The sequence below is a fragment of the Oryx dammah genome, unplaced genomic scaffold, assembly GCF_014754425.2.
Source record: "Oryx dammah isolate SB20612 unplaced genomic scaffold, SCBI_Odam_1.1 HiC_scaffold_9, whole genome shotgun sequence".
NCBI classification, from domain to species: domain Eukaryota; kingdom Metazoa; phylum Chordata; class Mammalia; order Artiodactyla; family Bovidae; genus Oryx; species Oryx dammah.
Window position 1 is genome coordinate 2,767,582 of NW_024070193.1, and position 12,039 is coordinate 2,779,620.

The 12,039-nt window shown below is 54.3% G+C and overlaps 1 protein-coding gene across 3 annotated transcripts in view; it reads left to right on the forward strand.

Annotated features, from left to right (window-relative positions):
* The window catches only part of SLC6A6 (solute carrier family 6 member 6), a 93,403-nt gene that overhangs the window by 24,209 nt on the left and 57,155 nt on the right, over positions 1–12,039 (forward strand). The gene's annotated exons all lie outside the window — the stretch shown is intronic.

Genomic DNA, 12,039 nt, shown 5'->3' on the forward strand with positions numbered 1-12,039 from the left:
AGGGCATTCCCACTGGCTGTTTATTTTGCATATGGTGAGGTGCATCCTTCCCTGCTCTTCTCTCAATTTGTCCTGCCCTCCCCTTCCCCTGGGCTTCCCCTGTGGCTCAGCTGGTAAAGAGTCTGCCTGCCATGCGGGAGACCTGGGTTTGATCCCGGGGTTGGGAATATCCCCTGGAGAAAGGAAAGGCTACTCACTCCGGTACTCTGGCCTGGAGAAGGCCTAGAGAATTCCTGAGAATTCCATGGACTGTGTAGTCCATGGGGTCGCAGAGTCGGACACAACTGAGCGACTTTCACTTTCACTTTGTCTCCTTCCTCCACTGTGTCCACAAGTCTATCTTCTACGTCCGCATCTCCATTGCTGCCCTGCAAAACGCTCATCAGTACCATCTTTCCAGCTTCCACATGTGCGCATTAATGTACAATATTTGTCTTTCTCTTTCTGACTGACTTCAGTAATGCTTTTAATGTGTTTGTTAAAAGGGTTTGATGGGGGCAGGAACCTGACTGAAGCCACTTTTCTGCAGTTGCCTTCTAAGCCTTGATTTAAACATCCTCACTGTGTGTGTGTGTGTGTGTGTGTGTGTCCAGCTCATTGTGACCCCACAGATTGGACCCTGCCAGCCTCCTCTGTCCATGGGATTCTCCAGGCAAGAATACTGGGGTGGGTTGCCATGCCCTCCTCCAGGGGATCTTCCTGACCCAGGTATGGAACCCAGGTCTCCCACACTGCAGGCAGATTCTTTACCATCTAAGCCACCAGGGAAGCCCCTGGGTTTTTCAAAGAAGTCTTTGAGTCATGACATTCAGTAAGAAGCACGCTTCTTGACAGGATGCGGCGAGTACTTACACACGCGTGAGACTGAAACCAAAGTTTCACAAAGTAATACGTGCAGCCTCACCGTCTGTAGGGCTCTCTTCTGTCCTGTTCGCCTTCTTAACAACCATCACCCTGACCCCCTACGGTTGATTTCATGAACCACTAGTACATCATCGTGTGGAATTTGAAAACCTGGCTTCCTAGGCAGAAATTTCTCCTGTGCATCGAGATCCCCAGGGCTGGGTTTGGTTGACTGGAGTCACCTGGGAAGCCAGGACTGGGAGAAACGGCCGAAGACCCTTGGTGTATCCGATTGCACCCCGCCATCAAGCCCCCAGCCCTGGGTCTCTATCACTGGCAGCCACGGGCCCTGGCCCCACCCAAGACCTGTCCTTCGTGGCTTGACTTCAGGTGCAGAGAGCCAGGCTGGCACATCCCTGGTGGCTCCGGACACCTCCCTGACCAGCTGCCAAGCGGCACGGAGTTGCCCCTGCTCTGGGTCAGCCTCCGGACTCATCACTGTCATAAATAGCAGGAGGAATCATCTCGAACATTTACGGAACTGTTCAGCAACGTTCACTGTGCCTCCGAGGGTTTGAATGACAGTGGGTTTTCTCCCGCTATGGCCCTGTGACGGGCATGGTGCTGCCTTGTGTAGGGACGACCACCAAGCCCTGCGTGCCATGTCTGTGTCAGACTCCGCTGGCACCGCAGATGCCTGCGGCCCTCACAGTAACCGTGCGTGCCATGGCGGTGCTCCACCCCACAGATGGGGAAACTGAGGCTTAGAGCGGTGGTCCGACCGCCCCTTCACCCCCAGGTCACACAGGACGTGAACCCTGGTCAATCTGACTGGTGCCCACACCAGCCAGCAGGGCCCTCCCCTGCCCCGTCCCCCAGGCTGGAGCAGACTCTGGTCCAGCCCTTCCCCCCGAGGCCTCTCACTGGTTAATGAGTAGCCCAGGGCAGCCTGGAAGCCAGGTGCCTACCGCCCTGAAGCTGGAATGTGCATTCTGCTCCAGATAAAGACACTCTTGTGCAAGGGGCTTGGCCCTTAGAGGCAATCCACAGAGGCAGGCCACGCGTTCCTCTCTTCCAAGGCATGCTGATCTGTCCACACTTGGTGGGAGCCCATTTGACAAGAGAGGCTTATCTGATGCCTCCTCCGAGCAGCCCTCCCGGTTTAGTCTTCCTGCTGGGTCTCCCTGGCCCCCAGACTGGCAGGGAACAGGGTTTGGAGGCCGGTGTCTTTAGAGAACAGTTGCCTTCTCTGACGTCTCAGCCCCGCTGGGTGTCTGGACTTCGGTTCCCACCTGAGAAAGGGGACGATGATCACTCAGGGGCCCCCACAGAGTCGAGGATGTGACCGATGTGTGTGTGTCTGTCGGCTGATCAGCAGACCCTGGGTTACTAATGAACCCACCGAAGGTAGTATTCCTGACCCGGAGGGCAGCCCGTGTGGTGGAAAGTCCATGGAGCTGGAGAGTCAGCCAGGCTGGGCTCAAATGCCAGCTCCAGCCCTGACCAGCTGTGTGACCTCGGCGGCGGTCACTGGCCAAGCCTCTTAAAGCTTCCTCTTCCCCACCCAGCTGTGAAATGGAGCAGTGAGAGCCCGGGAGGAGGAGACAGTGGAGAATCAGGGGAAATGACCAGTCCTGAGTCGGACACAACTGAACCCAGGGGGTTCGGGAGGCTGGAGCTCCTAACAGAGTTGGTGCCAGCACCCAGAAGCATTTCGTATCTCCTCTCCCGGGTGGGATCCCTGAACAACACACCCCCACCTGAAAATCAGATCCACCCTCTTGGGTGCCCCGGAATCTGAGGAAGGGGGAGCCTCTTTGGGCTTATCGTGAGAGTTCCCGTGGGCCTTCTCCACCTGCACCTCCTCAACCACCCCTACCCCCGCCCCGCCCCAGCTTGTAAACTCTGACCGGGGTGGGGTGTCAGTACAGGCAACCGGCGACCACCCGCCAAAGGACTTGCTTCTTCGAAGGGCCTAGAGAGAAACTTACTTGTTTGCCCTGATTACGTTGCACGACTTTTAAAAAACTGAGATACCTTCGACATACAACAGTAGTGTGAATTTAAAGGTGTACAACATCTTGATCGTATCCTTTGCTGTGGCCCCATGAGTGTCACCGTAGCGTTTAGTTAACACCGCCACTCCGTCACTTAATGATTTCTTCTGGTGTTGAGACGTTATGTGCTTTTCATACAGAAGCTCAGAGAGCACAGAAAACTCGTAAGAAGAAAATCAAGTTCGTCTCTAGTCCTGCCATCCAGAGATAACCAACCTAGCGGTGCGTTTATCAGCATGTGGGTAACGTGCCTTATTTAAAATTTTCCAAACCGAACTCCTAACGTGGCTCTTTAGGAGCCAGTTTCTCCCACGACACACCCACTGCCCCCCGCAAACTATTTCTAGGAGTCTTTCAGGGTCTTGGATCGTCCATCTCCAGGGCTGGCAAACTTCTTGAAGGGTTGCCCAGTATGTACTGTGGGCTTGGGGTCCGTGTACTCCCACCTCCCACCTCTGATGTTGCAGCTAGAACCCAGTCGACACAACAGGCAAAGGATGGGTGGAGCTCTGTGCCAATAAAACTTTATTTACAAAAGCTGTGCTGAATCTGGTGGGGGCAGGAGGGGTGCAGTTTGCACATACCCTGTTCTAGTTTGTTTTCATTTGTTTGGGTAACCTATCATTTCTTTAAGTAACCCACTAGTGAGGAGAGATGGGCCGTGTGTAGTTTCTTTCTTGAAAACTGCTCTGCTGTGAACACCTTTTTTTTTTTCCTTCTATTTTTAATTGTGGTAAAATACACTTAACATAAAGTCTGCAGTCCTAACCGCTTTAAGCCGACATTTCAGTCGTGTTAAGTGTGTTCACGCTGTCGGCAGTCTCCAGAACTTTTCATCTCGCAAGACTGTAGGCAGCAGACATTTTGCACGTTGGTCTGGTCAGGAAATTGGAATGTCTAGCCCGAAGGGACTGTGCATTTTTAAGATGCTGGCACTTGATGCCAAATTATTGACCCGCCAGAAACTACCCTACTGTCATCAGTGACAGCCGAGTCCTTGAGAGGTGGCATGTCCCTGGGGAATGTACCTTCAGCGTCTTAGGGGACAGAAGATTTAGACCCATTCATCCCAGAGGAGGGGGCTTCCCTGGTAGCTCAGCTGGTAAAGAATCCGCCTGCAATGCAGGAGACCCCGGTTCGATTCCTGGATCAGGAAGATCCCCTGGAGAAGGGATTGGCTGCCTACTCCAGTATTCTTGGGCTTCCCTGCTGGCTCAGCCAGTAAAGAATCTGCCTCCAATGTAGGAGACCTGGGTTTGACCCCTGGTTGGAAATCTCCCCTGGAGAAGGTTATGGCTACCCACTCCAGTATCCTGGCCTGGAGAATTCCATGGACCATATAGTCCATGGGGTCCCGAAGAGTTGCACATGACTGAGTGACTTTCACTCTCACTTTCGTCCCAGAGGCAGTGTCCCTGTCTACGAGCCTTCCTTTTTTGGGAAAGAACATAAGAACTCAGGAAACAAAAATGCTGTGAATCCTAGACCTCCTCCTCCAAGGCTGATAAATACACTCTTTAGAGAGAGGAGAGGTATGTTTAAGACCTATTCTCACAGTGAGTCTGAGTGTAAATGTCTTTATATATATGAGATGGCACTGTGGTAAGGAAATCCAACCAGTCCGTCCTAAAGGAGATCAGTCCTGAGTGTTCATTGGAAGGACTGGTGTTGAAGCTGAAACTCCAGTACTTTGGTCACCTGATGCAAAGAACTGACTCATTGGAAAAACCCTGATGCTGGAAAAGATTGAAGGCAGGAGGAGAAGGGGACGACAGAGGAGGAGATGGTTGGATGGCATCACCGACTCAACAGACATGAGTTTGAGTAGACTCTAGGAGTTGGTGATGGACAGGGAGGCCTGGCGTGCTGCGGTCCATGGGTCACAAGGAATCGGACATGACTGAGCAACTAAACTGAACTGAACTGAGCTGAACTAGTGGTAAAGAACCTGCCTGCCAATGCCAGGAGACATAAGAAATGTGGGTTCAATCTGTGAGTTGGGAAGATGCCCTGGAGGAGGGCACAGCAACCTATTCCAGTATTCTTGCCTGGAGAATCCCATGGACAGAGGAGCCTGGCAGGCTACCATCCATAAGGTGGCAAAGAGTTAGACATGACTGAAGCAACTTAGCACATAGAGCACACGTGTATTTTAAAATATTTGTTGTATTTATTTGGCTGCACGGGTCTTAGTCATGGCGGTCAGGCTCAGGTGCTCCGCAGCGTAGGGAATTTTCCTGGACCAGGGATCTAACGCGTGTCCACTGTATCACAAGATGGATTCTTAATCACTGGAGCACTTGTAAATGTCTTTTGGCCTCTGCCTTGCTGTGTGACCCAGGCCTGTCATTTAACCTCTCTGGGCCCCAGGGTCTTCAGTCAACATAGAGGTGATATAGAATCTCCCTTCTCTGGTTGTTGGGAGGATCAGGGGAGAAAAACTGGGAAAGTTCTCAGCACAGCAGCCAACGCAGGGCAGTGACTGCAAGTGGTACTTACTGTAAGTGGTCCTTCTCTTGCTACTATTGTTAATACATCAGGGTAGGCTGAGCACATAGACAATCGTGTGTGCAGCCGTTTGCAGTTCTCAGAAAGGCCTCCCACCTGTAATACTCGCGTTGTCATACCGCGTAGTTCTTACTGTCCCCGTGCGGCAGGAGAGAAGACCTGGGGCTGAAGGCGGCGGTGGCCAGCTTGAGGTCAGTGCATTTCGGGACGGAGCCTGGGGTGAGCCACAGCTTCGGCTTCTAGGTGAAGTCAGAGCTGCTGGGAAGCCTCCGGACCTCGAGGTCTCAGGCTGAGAGGAGATTCCTTGGATGCATCTTCCCGTCTCAGCTCTGAGCCCCACCAGGGATCACACTGGGATTTCTTCCAGGAGAGAGCTGATTCCTCTAATATGTGCAGTTCTTCCCCCAAGAGCACCAAGCAGTTCCACGCCGGCTGAACGTCCCACAGCCTGAGTCAGTACTGACGCTGCCCCTGTGCTGGTTGTTCAGTCGCTTAGTCGTGTCCGACTCCTTGTGGCCCCATGGACTGCAGCACGCCAGGCTCCCCTGTCCTTTGCTGTCTCTTGGACTTTGCTCAGACTCCCGTGGTAGACACTCAGATTCCCCAGGGAAGGGCTCAGTCCCCACCAGACGCGCCCCCCCAACACACACCCTTCAGCCTGAGTGGCTAGGACTCCAAGGCTCCTACGACCGCCTGGGTTGGGTTAATTGGCTCCAACAGCTCAGCGACCTCAGAGAATCACCGTTTTCAGATTGAAGGTGTAACACAGGAAACAGATGAGAGAGACCCACAGGCAAGGCGTGGGGAAAGCGCAGGGCTTCCATGCCCTCTCCGTGCCCTTTCTGTGTCCCCAAATCTCCCTGCGTTAACCAACCAGAAGCTCCCCAAACCCTGTCCTTTTGGGATTTTCTGGAGGCTTCATCACCTAGGCGTGATTGATTCCACCTCCAGCCCCTCTCCCCTCCCCAGGGCTGGGGGGTCGCGGGACTGAAAATTCCAGCCCTCTAATCACAGGCGGGTTCTCCTGGCAACCAGGCTCCCTTCCTTAGCCGCCTCCGAGGTCGCCTCATTAACATAACAAAAGACACCTTGATCGCTCTCGCCACTTAGGAAATTCCTAGGGTTTTAGGAAGTCTGTGCTGGAACCTGGGATGAAGACCAACTTTATCTTTCCAATTATACATCGCAAGATCACAGAAGCTGACGGGGCATTTCAAACACCAGAGCCTTTCACCGCGGTGAAACCTGAGCGGTTTCTGGAAGATACTGTTACCTGTTAGTCTGTGCTCAGACAGCAGTTCCAGAAACCCAGGCTCCTAAAGCAAAATGGGCACCTCCCAGCCCCGGGGCCGGTCGGCCTGGCTCCCCGGGGGCAGTCCCCTCCAGCACCTCCTTTATTTACCCGTTTGCTGGGCATCTCAGACGAGTCCCTCCCCTTCTCTGGGCCCTGGGCCTGCCCTGTAAGACTGGGCGTCTGGAATCACCTCCCTGGGGTGGCTGTGCTGAGCTCTGCCGTTTCAGAGCTGGTGGCCAAGTGCGAGGGGTCCCCCTCTGTGAGTGGGGTGTTTTCTGTGAGAGCTGAAAGCACACGCTGCCCCTCGGGCTCTGCATCCTCAGGAAGGGGGCCGCCCCCACGGCAGCCTGGCCCGCCCTCCATGGGGCCTCACGTGGGGACCCCGCCCCTCCTCACCCCCAAGTCTTCCCCCACCCCTTCCTCTCCCCCTCCTCTCTCCCCAGCTCTGAGAGTCGCCCGGGACCCAGGCTGCCTGCTCAGTCCTGCCACAGTGAAGGTAGTGCGGCTCTCAGGTCTGTTTTCAGGGCCAAGCACTGTGCGTGAGCTACTGCTTGTCTCACCGCCACCCGAGTCTTTCTGGCGTCTGCCCGCCCCGACCACCTCCCTACCCGGTCTTTCTCTCCTCTGTTAAGTTCCTGAGGCCCAGAGACACCTGGTTCCGATGAGGAATCCCAGGCTGAGTCCTGCTTGGTGGGAAGGAGGCCGTGATGGGTTAGTAATGTCTGTCGGGGGCGGGAGGGGAGAAGGTCTGCGTGTGGGCCGTCGAGACCCCCTTTGGGAGCAGACACCTGCTCTGGGAAAACTAGGGGAAAAAACGGGAGGCTGAGAAGACCGGGAAAGGTCTCTGCAGCCACCAGACAAGAGGCTTCCTCTGGGTGGGAAGAAGGGACCAGGGCTAAGGAAGGTGGTGACCGTTGAGTCCCAAGTGGTGTTTAGGTGGTTTTCAGACCAGCGGGCTCCCCCGGTGGCTCAGACAGTGAGGAATCCACCCGCAATGCAGGAGACCCAGGTTCGCTCCCTGGGTCGGGAAGATCCTCTGGAGAAGGGAATGGCCACCCACTCCAGGATTCTCGCCTGGAGAAGCCCACGGACGCAGGAGCCTGGCGGACCACAGTCCACGGGATCACAAAGAGTCTGACCCGACTGGGCGACTCACACTTTCGCTTTTCACTTTTCCCGACCAGGCACCCAGAGTGTTTGATTCTGTATTTCCTGGGCCTCGTGTCTTGTGCTGTGTAATGAGTGGAGGTGGGCGATCGCACATCAAGACCCTCCAGAGGAGGTCTCCAGATAAAAGGCAGGTGCATCTGAGGGGCGCGGCGCCCTGCCCAAGGTCACAGGGCACGGCGACGTCGGCGCCTCCCCCACCGAGGCTTGCTGGCTGTGCGACCTCAGGAGCCTCCCGTCCCCCTTGTAAGCCTCCATTGCCTCCTTTGTCAGAGGGGGACTGAGGCGAGGATGCCCACTAGGTGAACGGGCGCACGCAGGAGAAAGCAGCCCGGTGTGTGAAAAAGTTGAGGTGATGATTTCTTATCAGCGTGACTTCTGAGTACCGGCTGTTATAGAGGACACTCCAGCTTTCAGGATGGGGTTAGTCACACTAAACGGAGCAGACACACGGTGACATCTCTTGCTCTAAAAGAGACAGAAGGGGAAACGCGTGGAGTGTCCCAGGTGGCTGCTTCCAGGCACTGATTCCCGACACCCTGGACCCCCATGTGGCTGGGTGCACCACGGCTAGGGACCCAGCCTGCAGGGCTTCTGGGGAGAAGGGTCCCCTGACTTTATTAAATAAATTACTTTTACGTCATATTCATAAGCTTCATGACAAGTGCTGGTGATACAAACATAAGGAAGACATAGCGTCCGTGTTTTAGAATTTTACAGTCTAGCAGGTGAGCTTGTGTGAACGTGTAAATTGCATTAAATTTTTGCTGGGTTTTTTTCCCTGTTCTGTTGAGACTAAACGACATCAGTGTATGAGTTTCAGACGTCCGGCGTCATGGCTTGATTTACGCGTATTATGAAACAATTACAAAGATTGGTTCTCTTAACATCCATCACTTTGTGTAGGTACATCAGCTCCCAACTTAAGGGCTCAGAGAGGGGCAGACCTTTGTCTTCTCTTTGCCCCTTCCAGTCCATTTAAGAAATTTGCATGCTTTGCAAACCCGTTCCAGCCCTGCCGAGTCAGGGGAAGGCCCAGGTAAGAATGTTTGATGTCAGGGAAAGTTTGGGGAAAACCTGTAAGCATCTGAAAACTGAGAATTGAAAGTCTGCTCATTCAGTTGTCAGGAAGTGATGGACTTTTCCTGTGGGTCAGGGACCATGGTGGGCCTTGAGTCCCCAGAGATGAGCCTCGCTCTGTCTAGCTTAGGAACCACCTGGCCAGCAGGGAGATGCTGCAAGTCAGGCATCCATCGGCGGGGTCTCTTGAAGATGCTTGGGCACCCAAAGTTCACAGAGCTTTCCCAGAGGCCTCAAGTGACAAAGCATGCCAGGTGGGCACAAGACGGGAAGTGTGTGCCGGGTAAGGAAGCCGCCCACGGAAGGGCCGGCCGAGCGTGACGTGGAGTTCGGGACCCCGGGGTCCTAGAGGGCTGGGCGGCTGGGCTGTGTGTTCAGGGGGCTGGCAAGGAGCCACGTGGGTGATGGTCTCGCCTGGTGACCCCAAGGGCCCTGCTGGCTCTTTGCTCACTTTGGGGACCAGCCTGGATCCGATCCTTACTTGGTGTTCCCCGATGGCCCTTCAAGGTGGTGACTGTGGAGTTGTTTTCACAGCAGGCTTCTGCACAGGAAGAGAAACAGACAAGCCCAGCCCTCACCCAGACCCGCTTGCAGGAGCATCACTGGCGTGGTCAGAGGTCCCAAGAGGAGACCACTCTGATGAGACGTCTAACCTGGTTCTGCTGACTCACGGGGTTTTGGGAGCGTGCAAAGTGCCTTGGGAGGGAATGGTGGTGCCAGGCGGGCTCGGCTCCTGGCTGGACATAGGACACCCGATGGAGAAAGTGTTTATTTGGTATTTTCTCTGCCTGACAGACCAGCCCTGGGTGTTCACTTCTACCTCTCCCAGCATTTCACTGGATGATGCTAACGAGGGGTGCAGTCCGTGTTTGCTGATTAGCTGCATGCAATGCAGGGACAAACTGTTTCTCCTGCGAGCAGAGCCAGGCACACACTGAGGCACTTCCTGGTACCTGCCCTTGGGTAACGTGAGGTGACCCATTTTACAGATGGTGCAGCTGAGGCCCTGAGGGGAAGAGACACAGCAGACTTGCAGCTGATAAGGGACAGAGTTGGGCTCCAGCTGAAGTCTCTGACAGTGGCTCAAAATAGGCAGAAGTAGAATGAGGCAAAGGGTGTTTGGGGAACAGAGTCTTACGGGCGGGGCTGGGGCGGGGGAGGCAGGAGGCTCACTCGTGGGGAGTTCAGAGAACAAAGCTGGAGAGGCCACGTGGGTCCTTCCTCTCCACTGACTGTATATACACCTCGGCCAGCTGGGGATCAGCAGGAACCGATTGACGGAACAGAGAGATGAGTCAGGGAAAGGGGTCAGCAGGTGTCTCAGGCATTAATAGCTCTGGCCCTGATCTCGGCTGTCCTTGCCCTCCAGGAGTAAAAGGAGTCTGTCAGATGGTCCAGGCTCTGCACAGCGTGAGTGACCTGAGGCCAGAGGCAGCGCCCGGACGCTCTGCGGGGGAGGGGGGAGGGGGAGCCTGCTCAGAGGAGGTGGGGGCGGTGCTCTCAGGGCTGAGATGCAGGCAGGCGGGCAGGTGGGGAGCACCACGTCCAGAAAGGGTGCGGGCTAGCAGACAGCGCCCCTGCACACCCTCCTCTTCCTCTCCTCGGTTCACTGAGGTTAGCCCGTCCGCAGACCTTAGATCAGGACAATCTGAGTTTAAAGGGTTAAAAGCTGTTGCTGGCCTGAGGGGCTGGTATTTCCCCAGCCCAGCAGGTATACAGGAATAAATGAGAAGGTCCAGGCTCAGCACGGTGTGAGGTTGTGGTCACTGCAGTTCTGTGGTTGAGGCCACTGGGTCCTACTCGTGAGTACGTGTGTGACCTGGGCCCACTCAGGACACCTGGATTTTAATCCTGTTGTTATTCAGTCGCTCAGTTGTGTCTGACTCTTTGTGACCCTGTGGACTGCAGCATGCCAGGCTTCCCTGTCCTTCTCTATCTCTCAGAGTTTGCTCAAACTCATGTCTGTTGAGTCGGTGATGCCATCCAACCATTTCATCTTCTGTTGCCCCCTTCTCCTCCTGCCTTCAATCTTTCCCAGCATCAGGGTCTTTTCCAATGAGTCAGCTCTTCGCATGAGGTGACCAAAGTATTGGAGCTTCAGCTTAAACATCAGTCCTTCCATTGAATATTCAGGTTCCTTTAGGATTGACTGGTTTGATCTCCTTGCAGCTCAAGGGACTCTCAAGAGTCTAATCCTAGGTCTAATCCTAGCTGGTGGATTTTCAAAATGACATCCCTACCTCTTACTGGCCTCAGTTTCCTTCTGTGTCTAGTGAACAGGGGTCCCTCCTAAAATTCAAGATCATGGCCAGAAGATGCCCAGAGCCCTGTGGTTGAGGACTCGGGGCCCTCAAGTCCTGCCTTTCCTGGCTGGGCAACCTGGTGAAATCGATCCATCTCTCTGAGCCACAGAGGTGGGTAAGATCCTTCATCCCATAGGGTGGTTGGTAAGGACCAGGTAAAATATGGAACCCAGGTGCCAGGTGACACCCCCAGGCACCCGTGAGCTCAGCCCAGGGAGCTGATATTTCTCTCTCGAACTGACTGTGCAGCTGGAGGATTTTTTCCATACATTTGAGGCATTTCAACAGTGCATTTTCTTCTCTTAGGCCCTCTGAAAATGCTTTAAAGTCCCATTACCTTTGGACTGGCTATAGAAGAAAAGTGAGCAGCGATAATCAGTGAAAAGTGATTTAAAGAAGAAAACTACTTAGCAGGATTTTTTAAAGTTACTGTTAGCCGGAATCCCAGCAGTGCCAGACACATGATCACTTCAGCTCAGTTCAGTCCCTCAGGCGTGTCCGACTCTTTGCGACCCCGTGGACCGCAGCACACCAGGCTTCCCTGTCCATCACCAACTCCCGGAGCTTGCTCAAACTTGTGTCCATTGAGTCGGTGATGCCATCCAACCACCTCATCCTCTGTCATCCCCTTCTCCTGCCTTCAATCTTTCCCAGCATCAGGATTTTTTCTAGTGAGTCAGTTCTTTGCGTCAGGTGGCCAAAGTATTGGAGTTTCAGCTTCAACATCAGTCCTTCCAATGAACACCCAGGACTGATCTCCTTTAGGATGGACTGGTTGGATCTCCTT